The sequence below is a fragment of the Canis lupus genome, chromosome 1 (genome assembly GCF_003254725.2).
Source record: "Canis lupus dingo isolate Sandy chromosome 1, ASM325472v2, whole genome shotgun sequence".
NCBI lineage: Eukaryota > Metazoa > Chordata > Mammalia > Carnivora > Canidae > Canis > Canis lupus.
Window position 1 is genome coordinate 1,373,048 of NC_064243.1, and position 12,211 is coordinate 1,385,258.

The 12,211-nt window shown below is 53.1% G+C and overlaps 1 long non-coding RNA gene across 2 annotated transcripts; it reads right to left on the bottom strand.

The window, feature by feature from the left end:
- Positions 1–2,232: 2,232 nt before the first annotated feature.
- On the bottom strand, positions 2,233–9,544 carry LOC112643934 (uncharacterized). Of its 2 annotated transcripts, none has more exons than XR_003125978.3 (4): positions 9,085–9,544; positions 7,580–7,637; positions 6,199–6,407; positions 2,233–5,702 (listed from the first exon to the last, which is right to left on the bottom strand). It is a non-coding gene; the product is annotated as an uncharacterized LOC112643934 (long non-coding RNA). The 2 variants fall into 2 exon arrangements; XR_003125977.3 differs by having other exon boundaries at positions 7,431–7,637.
- Positions 9,545–12,211: the final 2,667 nt, after the last annotated feature.

A 12,211-nucleotide genomic window follows, 5' to 3' on the forward strand; every position in this document is an offset into this window, starting at 1 on the left:
ACTTAAATTTGCAGGTTGTTTCAACTCAGGTCACTCTTGTCTGATAGAGTCCATGAGGATCCGGTGACTAGCTGGCCCTTTGTCCATGTCCCCGTGGCGAGTGGATAGATTCCTGCCGTGACCAGCTTTCTGCATCAGCCAGATCGGGTCACCCCCATTGACTGTCCCCCCGTGGGCCTCCTGCATGGCCCGTCTGCACACAACCCCTTGTAAAAGGCAATGCTCACTCTCAGCCAAATTAAAAAGGGGGAATTTGTGAACACAGATAAAGCTGGGCATACTGGTTCCTGTGGGGTCCCCGCCCCCAGGACAAAGCATACCTTCCCCAGCGTGGGGATGTTAGACGTGTCCCAGACACACCCCCAGGAATCACCCCAAAGGTCACAGCGTCTCCCTGGGGTGGCACCTCTAGTGACCGCAGACAGTGGGCTAGACCGCAGGAGCCGCTGATGGAGGGCCTCCTCCCCCCAACCTTGTTCAGGGAAAATGCTGAAGGGTGAGCCTCCAACGTGCCTTCAACCCCCCTCTGCCTGGTCCTGACTTGACCCTGCAGGGGTGTCCTGAGGGCTCGCCCCCGAGCCTGCAGAAATGCAGTTGCACTGCTCGGATGGAGGTTCTGTGGAAAGGGAGCTTGATTACTGTGGGCTGCCTGTGGATGTGTGTGCACATGCATGCATGCGAGTGTTCATGTGTACACACAAGCAGGGCACAGATGAAAGTGTGTGCACATGCATGCACATGTGTTCATACAAGCAGAGCATAGATGAAAGTGTCTGCACATGCATTTATGTGTATGCATACAAGCAGGGCACGGATGAATGTGTGTGCACATGAACGCATGTGTGTTCATGTGTGTATGTGTTCATGTGTGCACACAAGCATGCACACACATGAAAGTGGGTGTATGGGGTGCAAGCCTTGTGAAAGCGTGTACATATGGGTATGCACATGTGAGTGTGCATGTGTGAGAGCCGGTTGTGATACAGGTGAGGATTACCTCACAAACCAGAAGTTTGACTCCTCCTTGGGCTCTGGTTTGAGGTCAGGGTGAGTGTCGGTGTCCTGCCTCAGTTTCTCTCAGGGAGCTGAGAGATGTAGATGGCTCTTGTCAGCTGGTGTGTGTGGCTCTGGAGTCTGAGGTCTGGATCTCAGGGTAGGCATCCTGGGCCTCACCTGAAGGCAATTTCCACCCTACCTGGTGGGAGTAGGTGGGGTGGGTCATTCTCTCTCAAGCCTCTTGTGTTTTAACAGGAGCTGGAATCGGGGGTTTGCAGATGTCGCTGTGGTTGCAGGGGGAGCACCCATGCACAACTCCACCACTGGAGGAGATGGACCGGCTATGGTGTCTGGACCTTGCGGGGTGACCCTCAGCCCTAGGAGTAACACTTCAAACCCTGCTGGCCAGCAACACTTGGCTGACGGATTCTGATGGTGGGGCGGTGAACTGTCCTTGGGGCACTGGCCAGTATAAGCGGGTTGTCATCTTTGGTTCTCTAGGCACCCTGGGTGGTGGCATCACTGGACTCATGCTCACCGGAAAGGGCAAGGTGGCTAGGGGTGGCTTCCGGCTTGCACAGCGAGGAGGTGTGTAAGCAGCCTGGGGCCCTGCCTTGCTCCCTTCCAAGTGACAGCAGGGTGGGGACAGGTCCCAGGTGAGAACCACCAGGACTCAGCGCAGGAGCTAGAGTCCATGGCAGTTATGGCAGGAGGAGGCCCCTGAGTGTCTCGCCTCCTCCGTCCATGGGCCAGGTGTCCACGGGCTGCACCTCGCAGGGACCGCAGTGCATCCCCTGGGCTGTCCAGCATCACAGCTGTGATGTGGGAGATGAGGGCCTGAGCAGGGACGTGTCGTCAGGGCGGCATGGCTCCTGGGTGAAGGGGAAGGTGCTGGCCCCTCAGCAGTGTGGGGGCCGGTGGGGCTGCCCTCACCTGTGATCCTAAAGGGGGTGGGACTCCACACTTGCACTTGCTCTCCGTGGCCACCAGCGTCCCCATCTGATGTCCCCCAATGGGAACTATGGACTGCATTTGATATGGGAGCCCACCAGCCCGGTGCTCGAGCCACGTTCAGGAGGACAACCTGTAAGGCCTGTGCTGTGACGGGGGGTGGTCACATGCCAGCAGGAGGCCATGAGATTTCATTACTAGTGTTTATGCCACTTCCTGATGATACCCTGTAGAAGTGGTACTGAGAAAATAACTTCACATTCAGTGTACATTGTTCAGCTTGGATTTTATAACTCAAACTGCTTTAGAGAGATTGACCCCCAAAAAAGAAAACAAATCAAAAAGTCATCACGATGAGAAGATGATGCCTTGTGTTCGTGTTACAAACCTGATGTCCCCATGAGGCATTTCGGGGACCACCTCAGAGATTTGGCTGTTGATCCCCCGAACAGTTTATTTGGCAAGAGAACTGGTATTTGGCACCTATTGGAAACACAATAAATATATTCCCAGGCAAGTGCAACATATAGACCCTGAGCCGAGGTGAGACATGAGAGCACCACCGAGCAGGCGGGGGCTTGAGTCTGTGGTAGATAAGATGCAGCTGCCGGCTGAGGATGTGGCATAGGGCTGGGCACTCAGGAAGCTCCCTTGGGGAAGAGTCATCACCGCGGCACGGAGACCTGGGCCTGGTCCTGAGTCTCAGTGGAGACCAGGGGCTTGTGCAGTGGGGACAGGCGAGGTCACGCTGTGGAAACACGCAAGCCGGTAGCGCCAAGCTGTACTCTCCTCTCCTCTTCCCTGTCCTTGGGGGGCTGAGCCACCGACCGGGCTGCCCCAGGCCCCGTGGACACAGCACATGTGGGAGACAGGGCGTGGCTCTGCAGGAGAGTGAGCGTGTGGGAGGTGTAATGTCCACCGTGATGACTCTACAGGTCCTAGAGGCTGAGGCCTGGATGGAGGGGTTGGGTGGGTGAGGAGGCGGTTCCCAAGGTGGCCCTGCTGAGTCTGCGGGTGGCAGCCAGAGTGAGGGGCGAGCAGTGGTGGAGGGACGGGCGTGGGCTCAAGTAGAAGTGAGAATATACGAGTCCAGAGCAGCGAGTGGAGGGCTGTGCATGGGGCCGGGGGCCGAGAAAGAGGGTCCAGGGCTTGGGGCGCATCCTGGCTTGGTGGAGCACTGGGTTTGCTGGAGTTGGCTGAGGTGCAGCTTCTTGATCCCCCATGCTGAGGCGGGATGCATTTCTAACCATTAGCAGCGACCCTGACATCCTGACCCTGACCGATCCCTGGTGTGGAGGGGGGTCAGTCTCCCGGGGGGCTCTGCAGGGTGAGGAGCCAGGAATGAGGCCCCCGTGGGATCCTGTGAGCTCACTTCTCCCTCTGCAGGCAGGGGGCAGTGATGCCAGTGTGGACCCCTCCTGCCCTCAGCTGCACACAGTAGATGTTCAATAAATTCACCTTGCTGCGGCCAGAAGGGTTTGGTTGGGTCTCCAAAGGCCTGCGAGCTTCTGTGCCTTTGTGATGCTTCTGTAGCTAACAGAATCTCACAGCCAGTTTAGCTCATTTTAAGAAGCATTGATATTTCCTGTACTATAATTTACCCCACATTAACTTAAACATTACGGGGCCTGTTTTTGGATACGCATGTGTAACTCTCATTAACGCTAATTAGGGACCGCGTGCAGGCGTCAGAAGCAGGATATCCCTGTGCATCTCTCCATGTCATGAAGACCAACCTCCCGGGGGGGGAGGGGGGATCAGCAGGCTCTGCCTCCCGTAAGGAGGTGCCAGCTCTGGGTTTCAAAGGGGCTGAGGGAGCTGCTGGGCATCAAGACCAAATCAAAGATCACGGCAAAAATGATCCGTAAGGACTCATGATGGAATTGGATATCACAGAGGAGCTGTGATATCCATGCTTTGCTAATTCATGATTATGGAAATCTTTTGGGAGGAAGAAAAATATTTTTTGAATTTAAGCAACAAATCTAGTATTATCTTCACATAACTAATGCACTGCAGAGAAAATCTCAGTGTAAACATAAAATTTTTTTAATGTCTACATATAGTTTCCAGTGGAACATGCATCACATACTAACTGGCCAGCAGAATTCACAGAAGAAGCCAGGGACTCACGTGCCTGGATGGGAATTATTGCCTGTAAAATAGTGAGAGAGGCTTTCCGTTTAACAGCAACATGAAAATGCGTTGTGAGTGGACTGCCACCATCAATTATACTCATATAAATATTTCAGGATTCTCCCTTTAGCCAGAATGTGATGTCAGCTGCACGAGGAGTAACAGAGTCTGTTTAAAATTGTCAATAAACTGCGTGGAAGAGGCCTGTGGCCTTGGCTTTCCTTTCAGCTCATGGACACTGAGACATTTGGAAATACCATTTCCCCTTGTTTTAATCCACGTGGAGACGTTGGTCTCCTTCCTCTGTGCCCGACAGACGCGCCTTGGACTTTGTGATGGGGGCCCGTGGCCCTTAGCGGGCCTGCAGGCAGCGGCTTTGCTGGGGGGGTGAGTGCAGGCACCCACCTTCTGTGTAGACGGAGGCTCTTCTGAGTGTCGATCTGGGGGTCATCTGCCCAGTGTTGGGAACACGATCGCTGCGGGGTGGCTGTGGAGCGGACCTGGCAGCACTGCCCAAGAAGCAAGGCCCATGGGCTCCAGCGGTGGGAGGCGCCTGGACCAGATGCCCGCAGGTGCCCAGTGGAGGCCCCGGGAGCCCAGGACATTGCCGCCTCTCATGGCCAGAGTCTGGCAGCCTCAGGTGCTAAGGGCCTGTTTGAAACATGCTTGTGAAGGTCCTGGGAGGTGGCACGTTTCTCAGCCGCCTCCTACCCCAGCCCTTGTTGCATCGGGGTTTCTCACATCGTCAGTTCCAGACTCTCCCCTCCTGCAGCTTGAGGGGCATGGCTCCGACCTTCTTCACGGTGGAAAGACGGGCTTCTGTGGCTGCAGGTAACCTCCCCCTGGGCATTGGGGCTTCTGGTCTCACCTTTGCTGCCACCATCGTATGGAGCCCTGGCCTCCCGCGTGGAGGGACCCGAGCTGGGATGCGTTCGTGGAGACTCAGGTGTGTCTGACTGCCATCCTGAGGCGGGACGGCCTGCGGTGTTTGGTGGCGGCACCAGAGAGAGTCTGCTGCAGGGACAATCTCGTCACCGCTTGAGGAGGCGGAGGCTCGGGGCTCTTCTTGGCAGGCTCCTTCCCTTCAGCTCTGTGTTACCCCACAGTTCCTCTGGGATGAAGCCCGTGGCAGGCCTTTCCTGCAGTCGCCCTGAAGAGACTCTTAGCAGGTCAGTCTGTGGCGGCATGAAGCTTTCAGCTGCTTTAAAAAAATTCTGGAATACTTTTAGACTCACAGAAAAGTTGCAAAGACTGCAGAGTCTCCATGTGCCCTCCCGGCTCCTCCTGGTGCTCACACTGTGCGTGGCCAGGCACGGGGCCGTCCACCTGCAGGCTGCACCAAGACCCTACCTGCATTCCCAGGACTTCCTCTGTCTGCAACAGGATCTGGGCCAGTCTGTGGCCTGTGAGCTCCCTTGGCCTGTGGCTTTCACGGCCTTGACAGGTCTGAAGAGGACTGGCTGCTTACTTTGTCGGATTTTGTGCTTCGGTCTGAGTCTGTGTGACGTTTCCTCCCGGCTCAACGGAAGTCACGTGTTTCTGGCCGGAGTACCAGGTGAGTGCGGTGCTATCGTTGTTTCCAGGGCATCCTATCCAAAGGGATATAGTGTCAGCCAGTCCTGCAAAAGACATCACTTGGTGAGGGGGGTGACTGGTGAGGGCATTTTCCTTTGTGATTCATAAATGCCGTGGGGACGGAGTGGTACCCGAAACTACCAATGTCCATTTCCTCCCCAAACCGGCATGCGTCACCTTCAGCATCTCATCTGCACCAGCCTGGTGGAGCATCAGGATGGCGGGGTCCCTGTGCCACCTGCCCTCCCCTCATCTCCCTTTACATTGCACACACAATCCCACCATGGGGACAGAGAACCTGCAGGCGGCCCCACATGGATCGACACGCTTTGACGGCTGGAAATGTCTTTTTTTTTTTTTTTTAACCAGGATTTATCCAGCAAATATTCATGTATCTGGTGTTATTTTGTCATTTTACGTTCTTTTGAGTTCATGGCATTTTTCTCATGCACTACTTTGTACCCTTCCCACTCAATAATGCAGAGGACAAGCTAGAGTCCATTTAAGTGGACTTAAGACTGTTGTCCACTCACAGCATACCTTGTGATTTGGAACCAGGCATCCGCCCACATTCTCTGAAATAATCACAGGAAATGTCACTCTGAGTTCATGGATTTAAGTCAGATGGTGGAAAAGAAGGCCGACAGAGCCGAAATGATGAGCGGGAGCGGCTAATTGAGAACCGGCAGAGACAAGTAAGAACTTTTGGTAAAAACCATCTTTACAGGCACGACATGTCCCCACTTTTCCTAAAGAAATGACACATGGATATTAAAGAATATTTTTGCAAGAGCAAGTAATTCGGGTGTGTGTTCTTATGCATATAAATGTTTTACTGCCCCGTAGCAGCTGTGTTAGCCAAGAAACCAAGATAGTTCTTCCTAAGCTTTAAATCAGTTGTTTTATAGAGCACAGAGAATTTTTATTATAACATAATTCTGTACATAAAATATCACATTAAAAGAAGAAGATAAAATTTTGTACTTTCATTCTCCATTAATTTGACTGAAAACAATCGCAAAGAAATCTAACCAATCAGAGCCCTCCGTTGTGAAGCCTGTGGGATGTGAAACCCAGAAATGGGAGGCAGCGAGGGAGGCCTCGGTGACCTGACCCCAGAACCACCGTGGGGGCTCAGAGGCTGCAGTGGGAAGGTCATGTTGACTGTGAGAACACAGCTGGTGGCAGAAGGGGTGTAGCCAGCGTGGCTTCGTCAGAGGTTAGAGGTTGTCCTGGACAGGCCACATGTCCCCTGACCCTGCAGCTGGGATGGCGGCTGCCAGGGGCTGGAGGTGCCGGGCTAGATTGTGAGGTTGGCTCAGACAGGCTGCCAGTGCCTGGCTCGCTGGCCTTGACCATCTTCAAGAGCCACTTTCAAGCCCGAGGCAGGTCCCGCTGGAGCCTGTCCTGTCCCTCTGGGGCCCATGCTGCAGGTGCATCCCGCTGGCCCTGCTTCCCTATGTTCCCAGGGGAAGTTCCCAGGAGCAGGCACCTGATCAGCCTCCTCACACCTCAGTCTGCTTCCTGGGGAGCCAGGAATGTGGGCTGATGACAGGTGGAGGAAGCACTCAATTTTTTTAATATCCCCAAAATGCCTTATAAAGAACCCAGTCTCTGCTCCCTTATATTCTGAGTATATTGTAAACAGGTCAAAATGATGTGTTTTACCTGAAACCATGAGGGGGACCAAAAAAAAATCAAGGTCCATCTTTTTAAAAGGTGAGAATATCCTGCCTTGTGCGCACACACCTGTTCTGGTGGCTTCAGCTCACCTGATGCTCTCGTCAGACAGCCTCAAACGTCTCCATGCCTTTGAAAACCCAGCTGTCTAGATAATGAAAACTTCCTATCCTACTTTTCTGCCACTTGGATGATGGATAGCAAATAAATTCTCTGGAGGGCCAGTCCTTCGGGCACACACCTGTTGTCTTCACCGTGATGCCACCCTCCTGGAAGTCCCTTCTGATGCCTCAGCACTCCTGTAGTGGGGGGGACAGCGAATTTTACACAAAGAAAAGTTTAGCTGAAATGTTAAGTCAGTACTTTGGAGGCTGCACCCAGAGAATGCCTAGAAACCTGGGTTTGGAGGCTTGGAAGAGGGAGGAAGCTGGGAATGGAGGGGAAGAGTCTGTGAGTCAAGCTTTACCTGGAGCCACCACAGTGCCTGCTGCACCGTCCTCACTAGGGGAAGTGGGCATCTGGGACTCACAGGGGAGCCCACAGAGGCACCCGTACACGCTGTGAGCCGTCCAGAGTCTTAACTCATCCAGACACGGCAAGCTGCAGGCAGAGCACTGGCACCAACTCCTTTTTAGTTTCAGGTGCCATGGTTCTACCCCGTGGTATAGACATAATGACTGAATAAGGCTCCATTTCTCTCAATGGCCAGTTCTAGTTACGAGGTGACTCTACAGGGTTCAGTTCCTGTGGGCTGAGGCCTACATTCACTCTTAAGCGCAGACTGTACTCCTTTGCATGTGCACCGTGACCCTGGATGAGCACCTGGGACGCCTTCCAAATGCTCCCCTGTCAGTCTCACCCCAAACCCGTTATCCACACTTCCCTGTGGCACTTGCCATTTCTCTGCATGCTGTCGTGGCTGGTGGCTTTGGTCTTCCCTTTTCCAGACCTATGCTCAGCACAAGGCTGTACATTTGTTAGGTGTTCGTCTGTTAGGAGGATGGGACGCACTTTGGAATTTGTAGGCAAATGTTCTAGGGTTCCTGAGCGGGAGTGGTTTTTGTGAAGATGTATTTATTCCTTAGAAAAACATTGAGCAATGTGTGAGCAGGATATCTGGTCACTCAGTGTATCATGTGCACCATTGTGATCTCACCAGCGAGTATGTGATGCTCCAGGCTTGCCAGCTATGCGGCTGTGGGTGACTTTCTCTCCCAAGGTCGCACAGTGCGGAATGGTGGAGACCTGACATTGTGCTTCACCCACTGGACACAAATGCGCTCCAAGCCGAAGCTCATCCTCCTCTTTACCAATCAATGTTGTTTATAAATGCTTTTATTAATCGCTCTAGACTCCCTATTGCTGTTTTCAAGCTACCCTCAGCAGCATTCTCTGGGAGGCCCCATTCCCAGACTTGCTGAACTCACACCTCTGGCCCCAGGTCCCAGAAGTCTGCATTTTAATTTTGCTTCTGGTGGTAAGTCTTATGCACAGAAAGACATGGGTACAAAAGGCAGCAGCCCCACTGAATTTTTTTATACTACTTTTGATGAGAATGAGAGGATCTTGAAAGGGATAGGTTTGCAGGTTGGGTTTTTCTAGCCATAGTGCAGAGCCATTGTTGGGCAGATTGTCTACACGGGGGCACATCTCATGGCTCCCCTGCGTCGTGGTAGGCCTGTGACACCAGTTTGGGCTGAAGTTGGTGTTAGTGGGATTCGGGGTGAGGCAAATAAGGCTACCCACCTGCAGACAGTGGGAGCCAGGGTAGTTGCAGTCGTCGCCGAGTCCTCCGAGCTGTCCTCCCTCCATGTGGCAGCGCGGCCCTGGAAAGTGGCTGCAGCCGGAGCTGTTCTCCTGCGCCCACCCACATGTGCTCATGCCTCCAGCCGCCACGGAGCACATGTGAGTATCAGGGAGCCCATGGCTCTGGCTGAGGCGGGAACCGCACAGGGGCCTTCACCAGCTTTCTCATTTGTTGGCTGAGTGGAGTCCGCGGCCCTGGGGGTGTGCGCCCCCAGATGGTGAGAGCTTGCACCCCGAATGAACAAGTGGAGGGCGGAAGGGGCCTGGTGACCAGGAGAGGCCACACAGGACCTCAGCTGAGCAGCGAGCCCCGACGGCTCAGAGGAGCTGTGCGAGGGGCGGAAGGCATCCCCCTCCTCATTCAGTCCAGCTTGATGGGCTGCCAGCCTCCTATGGCGCTGGGTCGGCCGCCCCTGCTTGTCTTTCAATACCCCCCACTTTGTTGCCTCATCGAGTATCTTGGCTCCCCTGCATCCCAGTGACTTCCTACGCTCCGGGGAGATCGTTTTCTCTTTCCTCTGCTTGAATATGCAGTTTTGCAAGGCTCCCTGCCTGGCTCTCGGCATTCCTCTCTGCACTTTGTCACTTATGTCACTTATGTGTAAGCCTGGCCTCCCCCCGCGGGTGACCCCACATCTGCACATCCAGCCCGCACACCCCTCACGGCACTCCCAGCTCCCCGGTGCCCTGGGACAGCCTGATGGCCCCTCCATGTCCGCGTACGTCCCCGGCTGGACCCCCTCAGCGCTGATTTCAAGCACCAGCAGCGGTGAAGCTTGGTTTGGTGAAGAAAATGACCTCCTTGTATCTTACCAGAAAAATAAATGAAGAAGTATAAAGGAGTACGTTAAATATGGACTGTGCCATAAACCTCTGAATTATTTAAAATCTTTTAAAATGTTGTTTTCATGAGAAGCTTCTGTGAACACAGCTGTTTTACAGTGAGTGTGGTGATTGGAGGAGCTGCGTGTGCAGGTGGTGTGACACTTTGACATCTTTTACCGAGGTATCAATGACCGATGCTCAGTATGGATCTAGTGTACCAGAGTTCTCGGCCTTCTCGCTTACTTTCAATGTATCACAAACACTTTTGAAGAACAAAAGGAAGCATCAGGTTGTGATAAACCCACGGGGGTTATGACGTCTCAAACACACGTCATGGTTGAGATGGCCCCAACCCCCGCTGCCTGAGAGCACGCGGTGTGGAGACAGATGGTGTCGTGGTGCCGTGAACCGTGAACAGTGGGGGGAACTCTGCAGGCGTCACTGGCAAATTATTCTATGTCAATATATTGCATTCGAGAAGAAGACACCTAAAGTGTCTTCTGGAGACCAGAAAAGTTTCCTCTCTCGTGGAGAGAGTTTTTATGAACTATTTGATTTCCTAAGAGGGAAATAGAACATCAGAAACAAAACGCATTTTTCAGGATGGCTTCTTTCTAAAGACCTTATGTATTTCATTTTGCTATTAATTTTACTTTGGGCAAACTAACTGATGTTACGAATCCATTCTCGACATTCATTGCACATTATAATTAGCATTTTATCACCAAATTCCAAATTAAATATTGTCTTTGTTGGAAAATGGCTCCCATGCAGCCCCTGTTGCATGACCTACACTCCTTCTCATATAGCCTCTATTTCTCTCATTAAAAACCCAAAAAAGTCAGATTTATTTTCCATTGCTGTTTCTCGTTTTTCAAAGGGAAGTGCACCAGGGGACGATAAGTAGACTAACTTTCAGCTCTTTTCTTTTACAAAATAACACATGACCAGTTATTTTTAAAAGCAAAGAGTGGGAAACCATCTGGAGGACTGGGATGTGCAGTTTAGGGTGGGCTGCGTGGACGGTCTCCACATCCTCATCAGGTGAGAACCTCTGTTTGCAGTATCTTCTGTTTCTGTCTCCCTAGAAGCCACCTAGGCCAGATGCCACCTGCAATGCAGAAGAGCCCACCGACGGAAACACGATGGAGACCTATGTGCGCTCACAGGTTATGCTCTGGATGACGAAGACCTCACACCCTCCTGGTCACCCCATCTTCTCCATCTTTCCCACTTCATGCTCTGCCTGCCTGTGCTTTTCTGTGGATGTTTTGTGAAGCCAGCTGTTGGGAAGGAGAGCCAGATGCCTGGTGCTGGGGTGAGTGGACAGCCACGGGGCTCCCTGTGCTCACCCACGGCTGCTCCTCTCACAGCTGCTCCTCCCACATGCTGGAGGCCCAGTGCACCCTGGGAGCACGGACAGGTGGACCAGAGGGCTTAGCCAAAGAGGTGGTCAGAAGGGTGTCTGGGCATGATGAAGGCCCAGCCCACATTGGTGTCAATTGGGGTATGTGTACCTCAGGCCCCAAAGGGCTTACGTGATGGGAAGGTGGGGTTGATGAGCAGGAGAGGCTCAGGAACGTGGAACGGCTGGACTGTGCAGACCTCATCCCATCGCAGGACTGGGAGTGTTCCTGGGAGGGCACTTAGAAGCCACTGCAAGGTCATGGCAAAGGTGGCATAATGGGGTCTGTGGTTTGAAAAGATCGTGGCAGTCATGTGTGCAGGAGGCCAGAGTGGGCTCCAGGAGGCCAGTTAGGGGCTGTTGGGGTGCAGGCACCCGGGGGCACAAGCCTGGAATGTGGACATGGGGCCTTAGTGGGGCCTAGCATGGACGTGGGGGTGGTCGGGGCAGCAGTGAGCTCTGCTTGATGGTGGTGGTCCCATTCCTGAGGTGGGGGCACTGGGGAGATGGCAGACTGATGCAGGATGAAGGGACATCCAGGACGAGGAGATGAAGGGCCCTGGATGGACCCAGGACGAAAGACTTGGACAGTGACTGTGGTCGCTCTTCCCTGCACTCTTCCGCTGTCTTTGTCTCTCCCCACCCACACACATGCCTATACCTGCATGTGTATACACACATGGCGCATGTGCACATATACATATCTATCTGCACACATATACACACATACATGCACTTGCATATACACGTACACATAAACATATATCTCGATACACATACACATGCACATATAAGTATACACACATATACACATGTGCACAATACACATATACCCAT